Source organism: Lynx rufus, unplaced genomic scaffold (genome assembly GCF_022079265.1).
Source record: "Lynx rufus isolate CCGP_SWC_20201006 ecotype Redwood Valley unplaced genomic scaffold, mLynRuf1.p SCAF_19, whole genome shotgun sequence".
In the NCBI taxonomy this organism is placed as follows: domain Eukaryota; kingdom Metazoa; phylum Chordata; class Mammalia; order Carnivora; family Felidae; genus Lynx; species Lynx rufus.
The window spans coordinates 6,853,895-6,872,813 of NW_025814833.1; positions in this window are offsets into that span (position 1 = coordinate 6,853,895).

Below are 18,919 nucleotides of genomic sequence, written 5' to 3' on the forward strand. Positions count from 1 at the left end.
AGCCATCTGGTCCTGGACTCTTATTTGTTGGGAGATTTTTGATAACTAATTCAATTTCTTCACTGGTTATGGATCTGTTCAAATTTTCTATTTCTTCCTGTTTGAATTTTGGAAGTGTGTGGGTGCTTAGGAATTTGTCCATTTCTTCCAGGTTGTCCAGTTTGTTGGCATATAATTTTTCATAGTATTCCCTGATAATTGCTTGTATTTGAAGGATTGGTTGTAATAATTCCATTTTCATTCATGATTTTATCTATTTGGGTCCTCTCCCTTTTCTTTTTGAGAAGGCCGGCTAGAGGTTTATCAATTTTGTGTATTTTTTCAAAAAACCAACTCTTGGTTTCATTGATCTGCTCTACAGTTTTTTTGGATTCTATATTGTTTATTTCTGCTCTGATCTTTATTATTTCTCTTCTTCTGCTGGGCTTGGGGTGTCTTTGTGTTCTGCTTCTATTTCCTTTAGGTGTAGTGTTAGATTTTGTATTTGGGATTTTTCTTGTTTCTTGAGAGAGGCCTGGATTGCAATGTATTTTCCTCTCAGGACTGCCTTCGCTGCATCCCAAAGCATTTAGATTGTTGTATTTTCATTTTCATTTGTTTCCATATATTTTTAAATATCTTCTCTAATTGCCTGGTTGACCTATTCATTCGTTAGTAGGGTGTTCTTTAACCTCCACGCTTTTGGAGGTTTTCCAGACTTTTTCCTGTGGTTGATTTCAAGTTCATAGCATTGTGGTCTGAAAGTGTACATGGTATGATCTCAATTCTTTTATACTTATGAAGGGCTGTTTTGTGACCCAGTATGTGATCTATCTTGGAGAATATTCCATGTGCACTCGAGAGGAAAGTATATTCTGTTGCTTTGGGATGCAGAGTTCTAAATATATCTGTCAAGTCCATCTGATCCAATGTATCATTCAGGGCCCTTGTTTATTGACCGTGTGTCTAGATGATCTATCCATTGTTGTAAGTGGAGTATTAAAGTCCCCTGCAATTACCACATTCTTATCAATAAGGTTGCTTACGTTTGTAATTAATTGTTTTATATATTTGGGGGCTCCCGTATTTGGCGTATAGACATTTATAATTGTTAGCTCTTCCTGACGGATAGACCCTGTAATTATTATATAATGCCCTTCTTCATCTCTTGTTACAGCCTTTAATTGAAAGTCTAGTTTGTCTGATATAAGTATGGCTACTCCAGCTTTCTTTTGACTTCCAGTAGCATGATAGATAGTTCTCCATCCCCTCACTTTCAATCTGAAGGTGTCCTCAGGTCTAAGATGAGTCTCTTGTAGACAGCAAATAGATGGGTCTTGTTTTTTTATCCATTCTGATACCCTATGTCTTTTGATTGGAAGATTTAGTCCATTTACATTACATTACATTCAGTGTTATTATTGAAAGATATGGGTTTAGAGTCATTGTGATATCTGTAGATTTCATGCTTGTAGTGATGTCTCTGGTACTTTATGGTCCTTGCAACATTTTACTCACAGAATCCCCCTTAGGATCTCTTGTAAGGCTGGTTTAGTGGTGATCAATTCCTTCAGTTTTTGTTTGTTTGGGAAGACCTTTATCTCTCTTTCTATTCTAAATGACAGACTTGCTGGATAAAGGATTCTTGGCTGCATATTTTTTTCTTTTCATCACATTGAAGATTTCCTGCCATTCCTTTCTGGCCTGCCAAGTTTCAGTAGATAGGTCTACTACTACCCTTATGTGTCTACCTTTGTTTGTTAGGGCCCGTTTATCCCTAGCTGCTTTCAGAATTCTCTCTTTATCCTTGTATTTTGCCAGTTTCACTATGATATGTCGTGCAGAAGGTCGATTCAAGTTACTTCTGAAGGGAGTTCTCTGTGCCTCTTGGATTTCAATGCCTATTTCCTTGCCCAGATCAGGGAAGTTCTCTGCTATGGTTTATTCAAGTATGCCTTCAGCCCCTTTCTCTCTCTCTTCTTCTGGAATTCCTATGATACGGATATTGTCCCATTTGATTGCATCACTTAGTTCTCTAATTCTCCCCTCATACTCCGGGATTTTTTTATCTTTTTCTCAGCTTCCTCTTTTTCCATAATTTTATCTTCTAATTCACCTATTCTCTCCTCTACCTCTTCAATCTGTGCTGTGGCTGCCTCCATTTTATTTTACACCTCATTTATAGCATTTTTTAATTCCTCATGACGATTTTTTAGTCCCTTGATCTCTGTAGCAATAGATTCTCTGCTGTCCTCTATGCTTTTTTCAAGCACAGCGATTAATTTTATTACTATTATTCTAAATTCTTATTCTGTTATATTGCTTAAATCGGTTTTGATCAATTCATTAGCCGTCGCTACTTCCTGGAGTTTCTTTTGAGGAGAATTCTTCCACTTTGTCATTTTGGGTAGTCCCTGCAGTGGCTCCAAACTGTAGGGCACTTACCCTGTGCTGTCCAGGGTAACTTGTGTTGGTGGGCGGAGCCACAGTCAGACCGGATGTCTGCCCCCAACCCACCGCTGGGGCCACAGTCAGACTGGTGTGTACCTTATCTTCCCCTCTCCCAGGGGCAGGACTCACTGTGGAGTGGTGTGGCCGTTGTCTGAGCTACTTGCACACTGCCAGGCTTGTGGTGCTGCTTCGATGGGGTCTATCCAAGGGCATATTAGATGGGGTGAATCTGCAAGGTGCATAGGGGCGGAAGGGGCAGGCTTAGCTAGCTTTACCATTGGTGGTCCCCTGCGGGAGGGGCCCTGAAGCACTGGGAGGGAGGCAGGCAGACCCGTTGGAGGGATGGATCCACAGAAGCACAGCGTTGGGTGTTTGCGCGGTGCAAGCAAATTCAGTGACAGGAACTGTTTCCCTTTGGGATTTCAGCTGGGGGATGGGCGAGGGAGATGGTGCTGGCCAGCGCCTTTGTTCCCCACCGAGCTGAGCTCTGTCTTCGAGGGCTCAACACCTCTCCCTCCTGGTGTCCTATCACCCTCCTGCTCTCTGAGCAGAGCTGTTGACTTCTAACATTCCAGATGTTAAGTCCTGCTGGCTGTCAGAACTCACGGAATCTGGCCCCTCCACTTTTGCAAGCCAGACTCGGGGCTCTGCCTTGCTGGGGGGGCTGCCCCTCCACCGCCCGGCTCCCTCCGACCAGTCCGTGTAGTGCACACCGCCTCTCTGTCCTTCCTACCCTCTTCCGTGGGCCTCTCGTCTGCGCTTGGCTCCAGAGAGTCCATTCTGCTGGTCTTCCGGTGGATTTCTGCATCCTTTAGGCAGATGTGGGTGGAATCTAAGCGATAAGCAGGACAAGGTGAGCCTAGCGTACTTCTACGCCACCATCTTCTAGCTATTCCTTCAATGTTTTCGTTCTTCTAAGTTTCCTTATAGATTTCTTGGGCTAAATGGAGCTGGAGTTGTTTAGGTAAGTCTTCCTAGAAAGGTGAGTTTGGAAGTGTGTTGCAAGAAGAGCAAAGGCCAGAGAATAGTGGAGAATAAATGAAAGACCTCCCAAATGGAGAAGACACTGTCATCCAGAATGAGGATAATTAGGCTGGTTAAAAAGTAAATTCCCTGTTCAGCAGTAATCAGAAATTAGAATGAGAATAGCATAGTTAGCCAAGGGCCAGATAAAGACACTTGGAGTTGACATGCCAAGGAGTGATAATGGTGGGAACACAATCCACAGATGTCAAGTTTCCTACTATTAACTGTGTGACTGTTCTGAGTGTATTTCTCTGTGCTGTGGTTTTCTCACCTGTAAAATGAGGGCAAGAATAGTGCAGTCCCTACCTCATAGAGTTGTAAGAATTGAGGTAATACAAAGTGCTTGGCATATAATGGTCAATGAATGTTACCATTATCATCATCATCATCATCATCATTATAATATTACGGGTCTTTTCATATTTTATTACAAGTTATTTTAAATTTACTACTCAAAACTGTTGTGGTTTTAGGTGGCCACCAAACCAAGGGCTTTGGTTGAAAATATGGAACAGGGGACTGGTATCAGGGTTAGTCCATCCACAGGGTAGAAGCCACAAATCACTTTTATGGGGTTCCCCAATTAAATGCTGACACCAGTAACTAATGGATGTAGTGGATTTTGCAAAGCTTCCTGGATTCTGGACAGCCTAAGACAATACACAGAGTTGGGTAGGGGGCAGCAGGCCATCTGAAGTCTTAAATTCTGACACGGAGGGTCAGCTCTGCGCATATACTGCTACTACCTTTTTATACAGACAAATGCCTGAGTCTAATACCTTACACTTAACATTTTTAGCAACTAACCAATCAAGCAAAACAGAGGAGAAGTGGTGTAGTTGGCAAATGAAGCCAATGCCATCATCATTACTTTAGGTTTTGGCCATAAGATATGAAGTCTCTTGGTGACCACATATGACAGACAAAGAAAGAGCGGGAGACCAAAGTCTGTTCACTAGGACAGTGCAGTCAGGGTACTCAGGGTGGGTGGTACTTGGAAGTCAGTTCATCAGGAAGTAGGTCTATTTACATGCAGTGGAAGTGCTAGACTCTGGACTGGGATCTGATTCTAGGGAAAAAGCTAAGCAAAAACAAGAATGTCTGGAAGATCATTGTACAAAGGAATTGAATATTGGGTAATCCATGATTATTTAATTTGGTGACAGAAGGACCTTGAAGGTATGATTAGAACACGTGGAATTGTTTGTGGGGAGAAAGGAATTCAAGTCAAAAGGAATAAGGTAGGCCAAGGAGTGGAGTTGAGAAAGCACAGATAGGCCAAAATGTCAGGGTAGTGTAGGTCAGTGGTGTGGGACAAAGCCAGAAAGGTAGGTTGGGGCCATGTTGTGAACGGTTTGAAGCACCAAGCTGAAGAGTCATAAGATTAATCAAAAACAATAGGATGTTGGGGCACCTGGGTGTTTCAGTCAGTTGAGCGACCGACTTTGGCTCAGGTCATGATCTTGCGGTTTGTGAGTTCGAGCCCCACATCGGGCTGTGTGCTGACAGCTCAGAGTCAGGAGCCTGTTTCTGATTCTGTGTCTCCCTCTCTCTCTGTCCCTTCCCCACTCATGCTCTGTCTGTCTCTGTCTCAGAAATAAATAAACATTAAAAAAACAGTAGGAAGTTATTGAAAGTTTTGGAATAGAAGGCTAACATGCTTAGCCTTAGAAAGATTAATTTGTTAGTAAATCAGAGGGTGTTAATCTGGAGACAGAAAAGCTCATTAAGAGACAATTGCTACTGTCTGGACAGAAGAGAATTTGGGACTAAACTGGGGATGTGGCAGTGGGAATGGACATGAAAATCTAAGGCCAAAGCATTTAAATGATAAGTCTGGCAGAGAACGGCATGTGATCAGCTCCAAGACAGAGGAGACAGGGGCAGATTTGGAGGGTCTTAGCTGTGGGGAAGAGATGGGCAAGATTTTCCCCATGTGACAGCTTGGACAACAGCCTACAATTTAGTCTTAAACACTAATCTAGGAAAAATTCTAACAGGTAGAATCCATTTTAAAAAGAAAAATTTAAAGGCAACCCACCTGCTTCTTTGGATCTCTGTCAACTTGAAATAATTTCAATTGTTTACCTAGCTTTTTAAAAATGCCACCACATTCGGGTGTCTTGCTAGTAGGCTAGAAACTCACTTTTACACCCTAGTGTTGAAAAAAGACCAGATTTTTCAAGATAGCCAAATGCAACTAAAGAGAGACTGAAGTTCAATTTTGCCATATTTTTGAGGCCACGGAAATTCAGAGGAACCAAAGTGAATTGAGAGGAACCGAGAAAGCCAAATAAACACTTAAGACTTGAATATCAAGAGAAGCTTCGTGATCATGCTTGAATTTGAGCTTTTAGTTCGGAGGCACTACAGGCAAAATTGCAGTAGCTTTTAGACCTTTTAGAAGTGGCTAGTGTTTAAAATCATACCCGTCTCGTATACGTATGTAAGATTTCTCATTTGTAGAAGGCTTAGGAAATGCTGGGCTCTAACTTTCCTTCGTGTCTTTTTAGCAGGAAGTTAGATACACTGGAAAGCAAAGACATGATGTCTGGCTACTGGGAACAATTACTTGCACAGATGGATAGAAATATGGTTCATCTAATTCACACAAAACTTGCTTCCAGGTAGATGTCTTATTTCAATTCATTTGAGAACCTTTTGAACTTTTCAAGTGTCACTTTTTCTCCTATTCCCCCAAAGCACTCTCCTTGGGGTAAGTGGCTGAGGGTCTGACAGAGCTATAAGAGAGGCCATTGGACTTGGGCCTAGCCAACACTAAGGGAAGATTTGCAATCAGCTTGCTGAGATTGTGAATGTGTAATGTGAACGCAAGCACAACAAATAACTTTGGCTTCTTAAAATCCACTTGAGTGGACAAATCTATCTGAGTTGATTGGCTACACTGATCAAATAGACAAGGGGACTTTTAGTTCCTCTTTCATGACCGAATGGAGGGGCCATTTAACAAAGTAAAATCGAGCTAGTGGATTCCAATTAGTACAGTCTCAAGGGAGCATAGCTGGAGCTTATGCTGTGATGATCTTCAGGAATAGCAAGATGATTGGAGAAGTTTGGGCCTGTGTCTTCACTTACGGTGGCAGGAAGTTTTTCTCAAACATATTGGTGAATCACCATAACCAGTTCTGCTAGGAACTGGTGATTTTGCCACCTTTTAGTTGAGCCACAGGGGATGGTTTTAGGGAAAGGTGATGGGATTGCTCTCAGGTACCACCATGGATCAAATGAATTCTAATTTATTGCTGCCAGTCATTTCTTGGAAAGCAATAACCATACACATTGTGACTAGCAAATTATTGCTAGGTGAACTAGGGTGACCATTGTCTGGATTTTCTCAGGACTGAGGAGATTTCCAGGATATGGGATTTTCAGTGCTAAAATGGGGACAGTCTGGGGGCACCTGTGTGACTCAGTCAGTGAAGCATCTGACTTTGGCCCAGGTTGTGACCTCACGGTTCTTGGTTTCGAGCCCCGCGTCAGGCTCTGTGCAAACAGCTCAGAGCCTGGAGTCTGCTTAGGATTCTGTGTCTCCCTCTCTCTGCCCCTACCCTGCTCATGCTCTGTCTCTCTCTGTCTCAAAAAAAGAAAAAACATTAAAACGAGGACAGTCTGGGGCAAACTGGGGCACCCTAAAACCAGTCACTCCAATTTTGAGCACTCACTAAGACGAAATAAATTGAAGTTTAGTCTTTAGCATTCACTTAATTAGGCAACATAGCATTTTAGTTACAAGTACACACTATGCTTTAGACATACCTGATTTCAAATCTGGTTCTACCACTGATTACCTATATGACTGAAGATCAGTTAATCTCTCTGATGCTTAAATTTCTCATGTGTAGAATACAGATCTAGATCTAGATTTATCTATATAGATATAAATAGATATAGATATAGGTGATATAGATATATAGATATATATAGTATTAGAACCTACCTCAAAGGGTAGTTGTGATGATTAAATGATTAAATGAACTAAGATACTGTGTCAATCACAATGCCTGGCACATCGTGTCTGGTACTTGTTAGAAATTATGTAAATTAGCTGTGATTAGGTTGGAGAGGGGATGTTGTGCTTGCAGAGGGCAGAGGTAGGGTAATGGTGTATAGAAGCCCGTCAAAGACTCCACGCAGCATCCCTATCTGCCACTGACACCTTCAAGTGCCATTGGGTCTGCTGGATTATATGTCCCAGGTGGCACAGCAGCTTGCACAGCAGCCTGGACTTGTTGCAGAGCCTTTTCTTGTTCTGGGCCCCCCTCAAAAATGCAGCTTTCAGAACTGGGGAAACAACCACAGAATCAGTTGAGGGACTCACTGGACCCACTATGAGATGGAGTAGAGCTACAACCCCATTGATCACCTGACCTCCATGAGCACCTACTCTGACCGGTGGGCCATAGTGATGTTTTGGGTCTCCCGGAATTAGTGTCGGTTCAGAGTCAGTATCTGGTAGTCCCAGAAAGGTTTGGCTATTTCCATTCCTCAATGCACAGATACCCTGGTAAAAGACTATAGTTCTCTTTGGGGAAGCGTGGGAGAAAGACTAACAGTATACTTTTTTAGTTGTGTCCTTGCTCAAGGGGACCCAGCCTCCCTTTCATTCAAGGGAGTCTGGGTCTGTAAACTGGTTCAAGTCCGGGAATTGATTGAGGGGTGTGGCTCTTGGTTTTTATGATTCAGGTTAGACTTTTGTTCACTTTACTTACATTTCTGCTTATGCAGATCAAGGAAGAATTTAGTAGACTTTTCTATCGAGGAACACCATGATCAATTAGTGCCATGCGACTACATGAGTCAGACTATTTTGATTGCTGCTTTGGTTCTGTTGTCTATTATGCTAAACATGTCCACTTTGCCTTTGGTGATTGAGTGCTTCCATTTGGCCCCAGCCACCCTGGGATTCAACTACTTCCAGTTTATTTATGTTTCCCCATTCAATGACTATAGTTCCCACTTTATGTTCTGGTGTACAGAGTATAGTTATCACGGAACTCTTCAGGGATACCAGAGCTTCCCTCACAAATTTATTGGTCACCGTGCTAGTAAAAGGTGTGTCTTCTGGACCCTCTCAGGGTGGCACAATAGTTTTTATATGACAAATCCACTCTAACATCCCAATCTCCCTAAGCCTTTGAATCCCTTCCTCTACATTAAACCAAGGCAGATCCAGCATTCCTAACTTGCTCAGAGTGGGGCACCATGTTTCAGCCAACCAACCAACCAACCAACCAAATGGTTAGAGCCCTTTCTAACCCTCCACGCTGCAACATTAAAGTGCAGAATCTGCGCTTAGTGAATCCATATCAATAAATTTGGCCTGATACAACTTTATGTTCTTTCCATCACTATCCCACACTCTTAATATTCATTCCCGCATATGTTCTTTGGATTTTTGTCTGTATACATTAGAAAATTTGGGTAGTACTTTTGGAATGATGTGTGCCTTCCCATGGATCACTCTGCTCCTCACCTTTTGACTTCTGCTGGAACTTGAATCTAGTGGGGTGGATCAGGAAGAGATTCAGCATTGTCTTGCATAGCAACTGCCTCAGGGGAGGCCATTATATTTTCCTCAGGCAATGCAAGATTAATCCCCCAGAAAGGGGTGGAGAAGCCACTTCTACTAGGAACAGAGCAGGCTCCTTCTACCAATTGTGAAGAGGCCTCCTCCACTGACAAAGAAGACTCATCAATATTTAGGGGCTTTTGTCCCTAGCTTCATCAGTGTCTTCCCACATATCCCCATTCCAACTTTCAGGATCTCATTCCTTCTAATCGATGCCCTCGTTTTAATTGCAGACACACTAGGTGGCTGGGAGTTCAACTTGAATTGTAATTCAGACTTTCACAGGGTGAGATACTGTGTTTGATTTTCAGTGGTTTCAGCCCCACAGCTATAGGAGATAAGGGTCTCCTTCAGGGCACACATACAAGCCTTCAGGTCACTTATGTGGCACTTGATCTGGGAATTCAAGTCCCTAAGCCCCTCTTTTTGTTTTCCTACTTTGTCCAAAGACAAGAAGCCAAACCAATCTCATTACATTCATTACTTTGACCAAAATGTTTGGCTTCTTATAAGTGGGTGCTGAGGAGTATCCAATGGTGATATTTTGCAGATTTGTACTGCCAGATCACATCCCAGACTATCCATGCTCTCTTTACTACTAGAAATAGAGTCATTAGTGTCTTTTAATCTAATCAGATTAGAAAACCAATTCCAGAAAACGCAGAACCAATGCAGAAAACTCGTCCTTAAAATTCTGTTTACCTAGAACCTCTCTTGGCACCAAAACCTAGATTAGTCAGGGTTCTCCATAGAAACATAACCAATAAGATAGATATGTGTGTGCGTGTGTGTGTGTGTGTGTGTGCATGTGCGCATGTGTGTATATACATATGGATATGGACTTATAAGGATTTGGCTCATGTGATTATGGAGTCTGACAAGTCCCAATATCTGAGGACAGCAAGGTAGAGACCCAGAAGAACCAGTGATGTAGTTCCAGTGAGCCTGAAGACTTGGGAACCAGGAGGGCTCATAGTATAGTTCCAGTACAAAGGAGGCTGAAGCCCAAAAAGAGCTGATATTTCAGTTCGAGTGTGAAGGAAGAAAGAAACTGATGTCCTAGCTCAAGGCAGCCAGGCAGGAGGAGTTCCCTTTTGCTCAAGGGAGAGTCATTTTTTTTTCATTAAATTGTATTTATGTTTATTTATTTTAGAGAGAGAAAGAGGGAGAGAGACAGAGCGTGAGTGGGGGAGGGACAGAGAAAGAGGGAGACACAGAATCTGAAGCAGGCTCCAGGCTCGGAGATGTCAGCACAGAGCCCAACGCAGGGCTGGAACCCATGAATTGTGAGATCATGACCTGAGCTGAAGTTGGACGCTCAACGAACTGTGCCACCCAGGTGCCCCAAGGGAGAGTCATTTTTGATGTTCTATTTAGGTCTTCACCTGATTGGATGAGGCTCATCTACATCAGGGAGAGGAATCTGCTTTACTTGGTCTACTGACTCAAATATTAATCTCATTCAAAAATACCATCACAGACACACTCAGAATAATGCTTGACCAAATGTCTGGGCACCCCATGGCCCAGTCAAGTTGACATGTAAAATTAACCATCACAACACTCTTTTCAAAGTGGTTTATTTATTTTTGAGAGAGAGAGAGAGAGACAACAGAGTATGATCCAGGGAGGGACAGAGAGAGAGGGAGACATAGAATCCAAAGCAGGCTCCAGGCTCTGAGCTGTCAACACAGAGCCTGACGCAGTGCTCCAACTCGTGAACTGTGAGATCATGACCTGAGCTGAAGTTGGATGCTTAACCGACTGAGCCACCCAGGTGCCCCAACAACACTTTTAATAAAAAATTTTTTTTTAAATCTGGCTTTCAAGCATACAGCTAAGAAAATGAGAAGGCATAACAGACTTTGGGAGAAAATATTCTTAAAGATCTTTATTTGGCATTATAAAGAGCTCTTACAATTCAATACTAAGAAACCAAACAACTCAATTTTTAAAAATGGGCAAATGAGTTGAACAGACACTTCATCAAAGAATAAATATGAATCGCTAATTGGCCTACACATACATGGAAAGGTGTCTAAAATCAGTCAGTAGGGAAATGCAAATTAAAATTACAATGAGATACCATTTCACAGCCACTAGAATGAATAAAGTTAAAAAGACTGACAGTAACACATGTAGATGAGGTTATAGGACAACTGGAACTCTCATACATTACTGCTGGATATTAAAATGGCACAGCCATGTTGTAAAATAGTTTGGCAGTTTCTTAGGAAGTTAAACATACTTTTATCCATGACTCAGCAATTCCACTTGGAGGTAGTTACACAATAGAAATTAAAACATGTGTCCACACAAACACTTGCATACAAATGTTCATAGAAGCATTATTCACAGTAGCTGGATGTTGGAAACAATCTGAATGTCCATAACCTAGTAAATAGACAAACAAACTGTGGGATATCCATAAATGGAATACTATGTGGCAATGAAAAGGAATACCCTTCGGATACTGGCAACAACATGGGTGAATCTCAAAAGCAGTATGCTGAACAAAAGAAACAGACACCAAAGAATATGAGCTGTATGCTCCCATATATAGCATATTCTAGATCAGCCCAAACTAATTTATGATATATGAATAACACTACTTGTTCTTGACTTGAGGTAGATGCACTGCAAAGGAGCACGAAGGAACTTTCTTGTGTGATGGAAATGTTCTATAGCTTAAGCGGCATGATCATTACATGAGTATATACGTGAGTATACAAAACTCCAGCAGATACATACAGCAATAGACTCGACACCACTCAAGGGAGAACTACTGAATTGAACGAGAGATTCCACTCAATGAGATCTCTCAATGAGGAAATCACCCAGGGATGCAGGATGGAGGGCTAAAGAAAGGGAAAATAGGAAAGAAATATGAAAGATACAAGAAGAGGTTACAACATTTACCTAATAGGAGTTCCAAGAAGAGGAAATAGAGATAATGGGGAGGCATCATTGCAATGGTTGAGAATTTTCCAGAATTGAACACAGACACAAGTGAAAATGCCCACTGAAATCCAAGCAGGAAAAATAAAAATGAATCAACTTTTAGCCACGTCACTCTAAAGCTTCAAGACATCACAGTTGCCTCTGGCAGCCCTTTACGATTTAAGTGTCCTTGCTGATTCTTTTCCCAGGTTGCCATTCTCACTACTTGCATCTTCTTGTGCCTGTCTCCTCTTCAGAAATGGATGAGCTTGAAGGGGAAATCTGAAAAGAATGGTCACTGAGCTTCTAGGCTTTCTTTTTCTCTTAATTTTGCCCTCCAGAGATCTGGCAGATGTCTGCATTCCAGCACTCTCATGGGGTTAATATTTTCATTTTATATCTGTTTGTGAAAGAAAGATCTTTGGCTTTCTTATGAGGATTTCAGGCACAGAAATAGGGAAGAATAGCTAGTTTGGACAAAGGAATGTCCCTAGAACACTGAAAGAATACTCCCTAAATGGCCACCCGTTCTGTGTAAGCGCAAGACTGGCTGCTGGAGCGGTGTGAACCCCGTCTCTACCGGACAGTGTCTTAAGGCCCCTTTTCACTTAACTTTTTTTCACTACCTGCATCTTCTTTTGCCTGTCGCCTCCTCTAGAGGAAGCGTGGCCAGTCAGCAGAGCGACGTCTGGTGAATTCTGTAAGATGCTTTATCTTAATTCGATCTGATCAGCCTTGTATGGTTGTAGCAATGCGTAATCGCTCCGTAACCCAGGGCTGGTCGCTGGCCCCAATCTCCCCTTCTTTCTATCATAAATCTACAACTTTTGCACCGCTAGTTAGTGTCTCTTAAGGATGGGCCAGGAAAAAGGGGTAGGATTTAAAGGAGCCGATCTGGCTTCTTGTGAGCCCCTCTTGGTTGGATAGAAGAGGAGGTTGAAAGTCTGGCAGACTGATTTTCAAGTTTTAAAATAACCATGGACTTCAATTATCCGGGCTCTTTATGTAGCCTTTCTCCATGTCTTGATTGGCAGGTTGGTCAGTAGCTGCCTGCTTTACTTATTTTAAACCCCATTATAGGTGATGGGGGTTAAGGAGGGCACTTGTGATGAACACCTGTGTTGCATGTAAGTGACGAACCTCTAAATTCTACACCGGAAACTAATATTACACTGTTAACGAACTGGAATTTAAATTAAAAATTTGAAAAAGGAAAGAATATTACAAAAATAGAATAAATAAAAATTTTAAGAACATTAAAAAAACATTCCGGCCTGTTCTCGATCTAAAGGAGAAAGAAAAATTTCACATATTCACATCATTGGAAGTGTAACTCCCCCCCCTCCCCCCCGAAAAACATGAGATTGGCATGTCAGGAATGCAGATGTTTGTCTGTATCTGTGGATTCCAGCCTTTCTCACAGTCCCCTTGCTAATTGTTCTGCCAGGCAGCTTTTGCCTTTTGCAAAACAAACCTGACCTGTGTGTCACTGCCCTTTTTAACAAAATTCAATCTCAAAAAATAAAATAATGAAGGTGCCCTTAAAGGACATATAGAAGGAAAAAAGAAAAAGCGTAAGTCAATAGAAATTGAATAAGAGGTTGGAACCTTGGGGTAAAATTACATGTAACTAATTGGAATTCTTTTCTTTTCATGAGATAATAAAATTAGGCTCCTTAATAACTATTCCTTGGGATTAAACGAATGGCCTGAGGATACTGAGAGAGGATGACGGGCTAGTCTGTAGTGATTAGGGGACCCAAGTCTGTTGCTACAGTTACAGACAAAATGCTTGACTATATTTTCCAAATAATCAAATAGTTTACTGGTGGTTTAACAGAAGTGATGGACCAATTTTAGTCAGAATGACAGAATTATTTGAGTCTGCGTGGAGAGAGTACAACCATCCAATGAGAAAGGGGAATAACCTAAATCAACCATCCATATGTTTATGTTTCCATGGTACCAAGCCCGAGGACCTAGGAAACAGCTGAATACTGGATTCCACTGTAGCTATTTTACCTGGATGCCTCTGCAAATGCCCTAAATCTTTCAAGGGTACTTACCATGCTTGATATTTTGTTTCTCCTCCACACAACACTGACCATGTAATAGCCTGCAGTGACCCCTTGATCAAATGGTCGGTACGATGTAAGTTTGCATGGGTCCACAAAACTGTCTGGCAAAGATGTCTAAATGGTCCCCGAACACTCCTGTTCTCATTCCAGCCCCACCTCACATCTAGTTGGGGCCGTCTCACCAATTTAATGTTAGAGGAATTGCTTTGTGTTGTTTTTAGGCCAAAGTAGTTAGGAAGCAGCGAGTCTAATCTGTCTCTCTGTCTACTGGCTGAGAGAATCCAAGGGCCCAGAGGAGGGCAGAAGCATGGGATGAAGGGAGCCAACGCCCCCGTGGAACATGTTCACAACTGAGAACACTCACATTGGACTGCGAAATGCTTTTACTTCGTTATGCCACTGAGAGTTTGGAGCTTACGTATTAGAGCAGCTAGTGATATCTTAATTAAAATACACCATGAATTTTAGTATCGAAGGGCTAGACTGATCTCTGGGAGGTCACTTCCATTGAATCTGCATGGTGTCAGCAGAGACGGGTAACAACACATTCTGGTAGGTCTCCATTGCCACAGCACTGCCACAAGGGAACTGTGCTGGATGTCTTCTATTTGCCCTTTCCAAATCCCCTCTCCGCCCTTTTCTTCCCTGCTCTCTGCCCTCTGTAATTTGAACTCTATGGATTACATCAAGCAACTCTCTTGCCCTCCTGGCATCTGGCAGGGTTTGGCTAATAAGAAGCTCCCACAGGAGGTCAGAGGGAATGAGGAGAGTGAGGTCAGAGCGTTGATTCCCTTGGCTCTCCTGTTGTGAAGTTTCCTGGGGGTGGCTGTGTCCCTCAACCAAAGGTCACTGCTGCTCTCAAAGCAGCCTTCGTCACACCAGTCCCTTTTCTGCCTTCCAGTAACCACCCTTCACCTTGTGCCTCCAGGCCTAAGGCTGGTAATAGCTTTGCTGTCCCGAGCTCTGAGTTACTGCACTATCCATGATGGGTCCCCTATATCCCATCCACTTTTGTACAAATAGCCCCTTCTATGTGTCAGTTATATCTCAGTGATGCGGGGGGGGGGAATCACCCCTTAATTCAACATCTCTCAAATTCTCCTAATTTGAATGTGCCATCCGTTTCTTGTTGAAACCCTGACCGCTACAGGGAACCAGAATTAGATGCTCACAAGACAGTCTCCATTAGTCAACGTGAATGGGTCCCATTGGATACGCCAGTCTCATCCAATTCCAGTTGTCTACACTCTGGGGAGGATTTCTCATTTTTCACTACAACAGCAGCCATAGTGCTAAGCACAGTGAACTTTTACCCTATCTGTGGGATCTACGGTTGTAGCCTAAAACAGTTGGCTACAAGTTTGACACTTCCTCAAAATGTTATGTGTGTGAATTTCACTTTCTACTATATTATCTGTGCTTTAAATAAGTGGGACATTGTGGCACGTGGGTGGCTCAGTCGGTTAAGCTTCCGATTCTTGGTTTTGGCTCAGGTCATGATCTCACGGTTTGTGAGTTCAAGCCTTGCCTCAGGCCTTGCACTGACAGTGCAGAGCCTGCTTGGGATTCTCTCTCTCCCTCTCTCTCTCCCCTTCCCCACTCGCTTTCTCTGTCTTTCAAAATAAATAAATAAACTTCAAAAAAATTTTTATAAAGAGCTTTAAAAAAAAAGAAGTGGAACATAGTAGTTAAGAGCACTTGGCATGAGTTCAACTTAGCCTTCAATTTAGGCTATCTCCACTGCTTATTAGCTATTACCTTGGACAAGTTACTTTGTCTCTATAAGCCTTGCTTTTCTCACTACTAATAAGTGATGATAATAATATCATTCACCTTATGTGGTTGTTTTGTGGGCTAAATGCCTGACGCATATTAAGTGCTCAGTAAATTCTAGCTCCACACAACTGTATATGCTTGACTAAAATTGATGCTGCAAAAAGATGGACCTTATTTATCTTCTAGATTAATATACCCTTAGTAGATAAATGGCATTTATCCCAGTTTGGGACACAAGCAGAGGAAGTCTGAAGTTATGTTAGGAAGAACAAAACCGCTATAAGGGCCAGTATTGCTGATTTTTGATTGCTGATATTTGATTTCTTAGGAGAAAACAAGGGAGGAACAAGAGAAGGAAGAAAGAAAAGAAGGAGGGAATAAGGGAGGGAAGGAGACACATAGAGAGATGTATCATCTTAAAGAGGCTGTATAGCATAGCAATTAAGGACATAAATGGGGTTCAAAATCTGGACTCTGTTACTTATCAACAGTGGGACCTTGGGAAAGTTACTTAACCTCTATGTGCTCAAGTTTTTTTCATCTATAAAATGGGGCATAATGATGGTCTCTGTCTCATAGGATTGTCATCAGTTAAATGTAAAATGCTTACAACAGTGCCTGAACACAGCAAGCTCCATATAAGTGTTTATTATTAGTTATTATTTCATGGGGGAATGCAGAATTTAGTTTTACTTCTTTATACATCATTTTTATTTTGACTTACATACAGAGGGTGGTGCTATGTGGTTTTCAAGTGCTTAGTGTCATTAGAGATTTTAATCAGGCCTTGCCCTACTTCAAAGTGTTTCTTGTGTTTGGAATATACTCCCAAGGTAATCCCCACCTTCTTAGAGTAGCCCACCCCACTTCCTTCCTCTCTGGCTCTTGAAATTCTTTTAAAAAAATGTTCATTTTTTTTTTATATATATAGAGAGAGAACGAGCAGGGGAGGGGCAGAAAGAGAGGGAGAGAGAGAATCCCAAGCAGACTCCATGCTGTCAGCACAGAGCCCAATGAGGGTCTCAATCTCACGGACCATGAGATCATAACCTGAGCCAAAATCAAGAGTCTGACGGTTAACCAGCTGAGTCACCTAGGTGCCCCTGAAATTCTATACATCATAGCCCACCTCTAACTTCCCCAGGTTATTAGTTGTTCTTTCTCCTCTGGGCTCTCTCAACACTCTGTTTATCACATTGTATATGTGGATACTTCACCCACCAACCCAAGACTTCTTTCCATCTTCACAAATCCCAGTGTCTGGCACATGGTAGGCTTTCAATATATATCGATTGAGTCAAAACATGTATTCAGCCATAAACCAGGCAGTGGTCTCACTTCACTTTAATATTAAGAACAAGCAAAATAGGCATTCCAATCTTCACTTTATAGTTGAAGAACAACAGACTATAGTAGAAAGAGTTTTTGTTGTGAAGACCAAATCTCTCTTGCCACAAGAATTAGGCTTACTTGCTCTTCTAGAGTAACATCTTATAACACCTTGTGTTTTTAGGTTTTTAAAAATGTTTATTTGCTTTTGAGAGGGACAGAGAGAGAGAGAGAGAGAGAGAAGGGGAGAGGCAGAGAGAGAGAGGGAGATAGAGAATCCCAAGCAGGCTCTGGGCTGTCAGCACCAAGCTTAATGCAGGGCTCACACACACGAACGCTGAGATCATGACCTGAGCAGAAACCAAGAGTCGGATGCTTAACCAACTGAGCCACCCAGGCATCCTTGTTATACTTTTAATAGTAACTTAAAAGAATGATGTTTTCTTCCGTGCTCAAGAAAACTGGGAATTATATGGCCACATTTTTAGACTCACTCTTCTCATGCTAAATGTTAAAAGATCAATCTTTCTCCCAATGAAGATATCAGGGATAAGATAGAGGTCTGTGAGCCAATGTTAGAGCGATAGTTTATGATTAGAAATCAGCATACCGAATGAGGGTTCCAGGAGAAATCAGTCCAGGGGCCCACCCAGTCAGGAGTCAGAGTTCTTTAAGCCATGATCTAAAATTTAGGCTGAGAACCCAAAGTCAGTAAAAGTGTTGAAGCCAAGTGGAGGCTGCCATAGAATCAGTCACCAGAACAGCCCTGAGGATGGTTATCAAACATATAATGATAAGCAAATTTTTCCTGAATGGTCAATCCAGAAGATAAATATAGACCAATTAAGGGTTGAATCTCCTTGAGGAAATCAGAAGACCAGCCAGGATATGAGGAGTCATGACGTATATCAACCAAGAGATAGACATTTGCCTGTTTCTCCCACCTACCTGTTACAGGCCATGCCCCAATTCTGACCCTGTCAATCTGACAAAGTGAAATCACATCTACCAACATAATTTGCACAAATAAACTAGAATACTTTTTGACTAAAAACCCTAGTTTGTAATTGATATGGATGTTGTTAATGATCAACATTAATGTTTGAAGATTGGTTACCCATTCCAGTTTGTTAGGTTTTTTGGCAAAGGAAATAAAAGGAAAGAAGAAGGAGAAGAGGACAAGTGTTTTAACTTAAAATTCAGACCCTATGGTAAGTTTTCATTGAATTGGCAATTATCAGTGAATACTTTTTAATTTAGATCATTAAATGTGCAAACAGGACTATGAGTCAAATCTCAGCCAGCAGGTAGAATAGAACTCAATTGTTTTTGGTCAATTCAGTTGAAACAGCTGATGATATTTGTGGCTATGGTCTTAGTGTAAGGAGAGCCATATTTGAAACATGGTTTATAACATCCACAAGCACATCTCTGATTGTGCAAACAAGTTTGCAAAAGAAGGAATCTCTTTAGAATGAGGACAAATCTACAGGCATATGATTGAGCTGAGACTATTTGCAAAGGCTCAGTTTCTAAACTGTCCCATCTTAATCAGATGGCCCCATAAACCAAGAGAGCAGCCTTTCTGGTTCTCTGCCACTGAGGGGTCATGGTCCTGGGTTAATGAATTGGAGTCACTGATTTTCCATCATGTCTGATTCATGAGTTCTGTCTAGATTCTGTTTCAAGCTTTATTCACCAAGGAGACTGTCTTCTGCTCACACAACAAAAGAGAGAAAACCTAATGAGA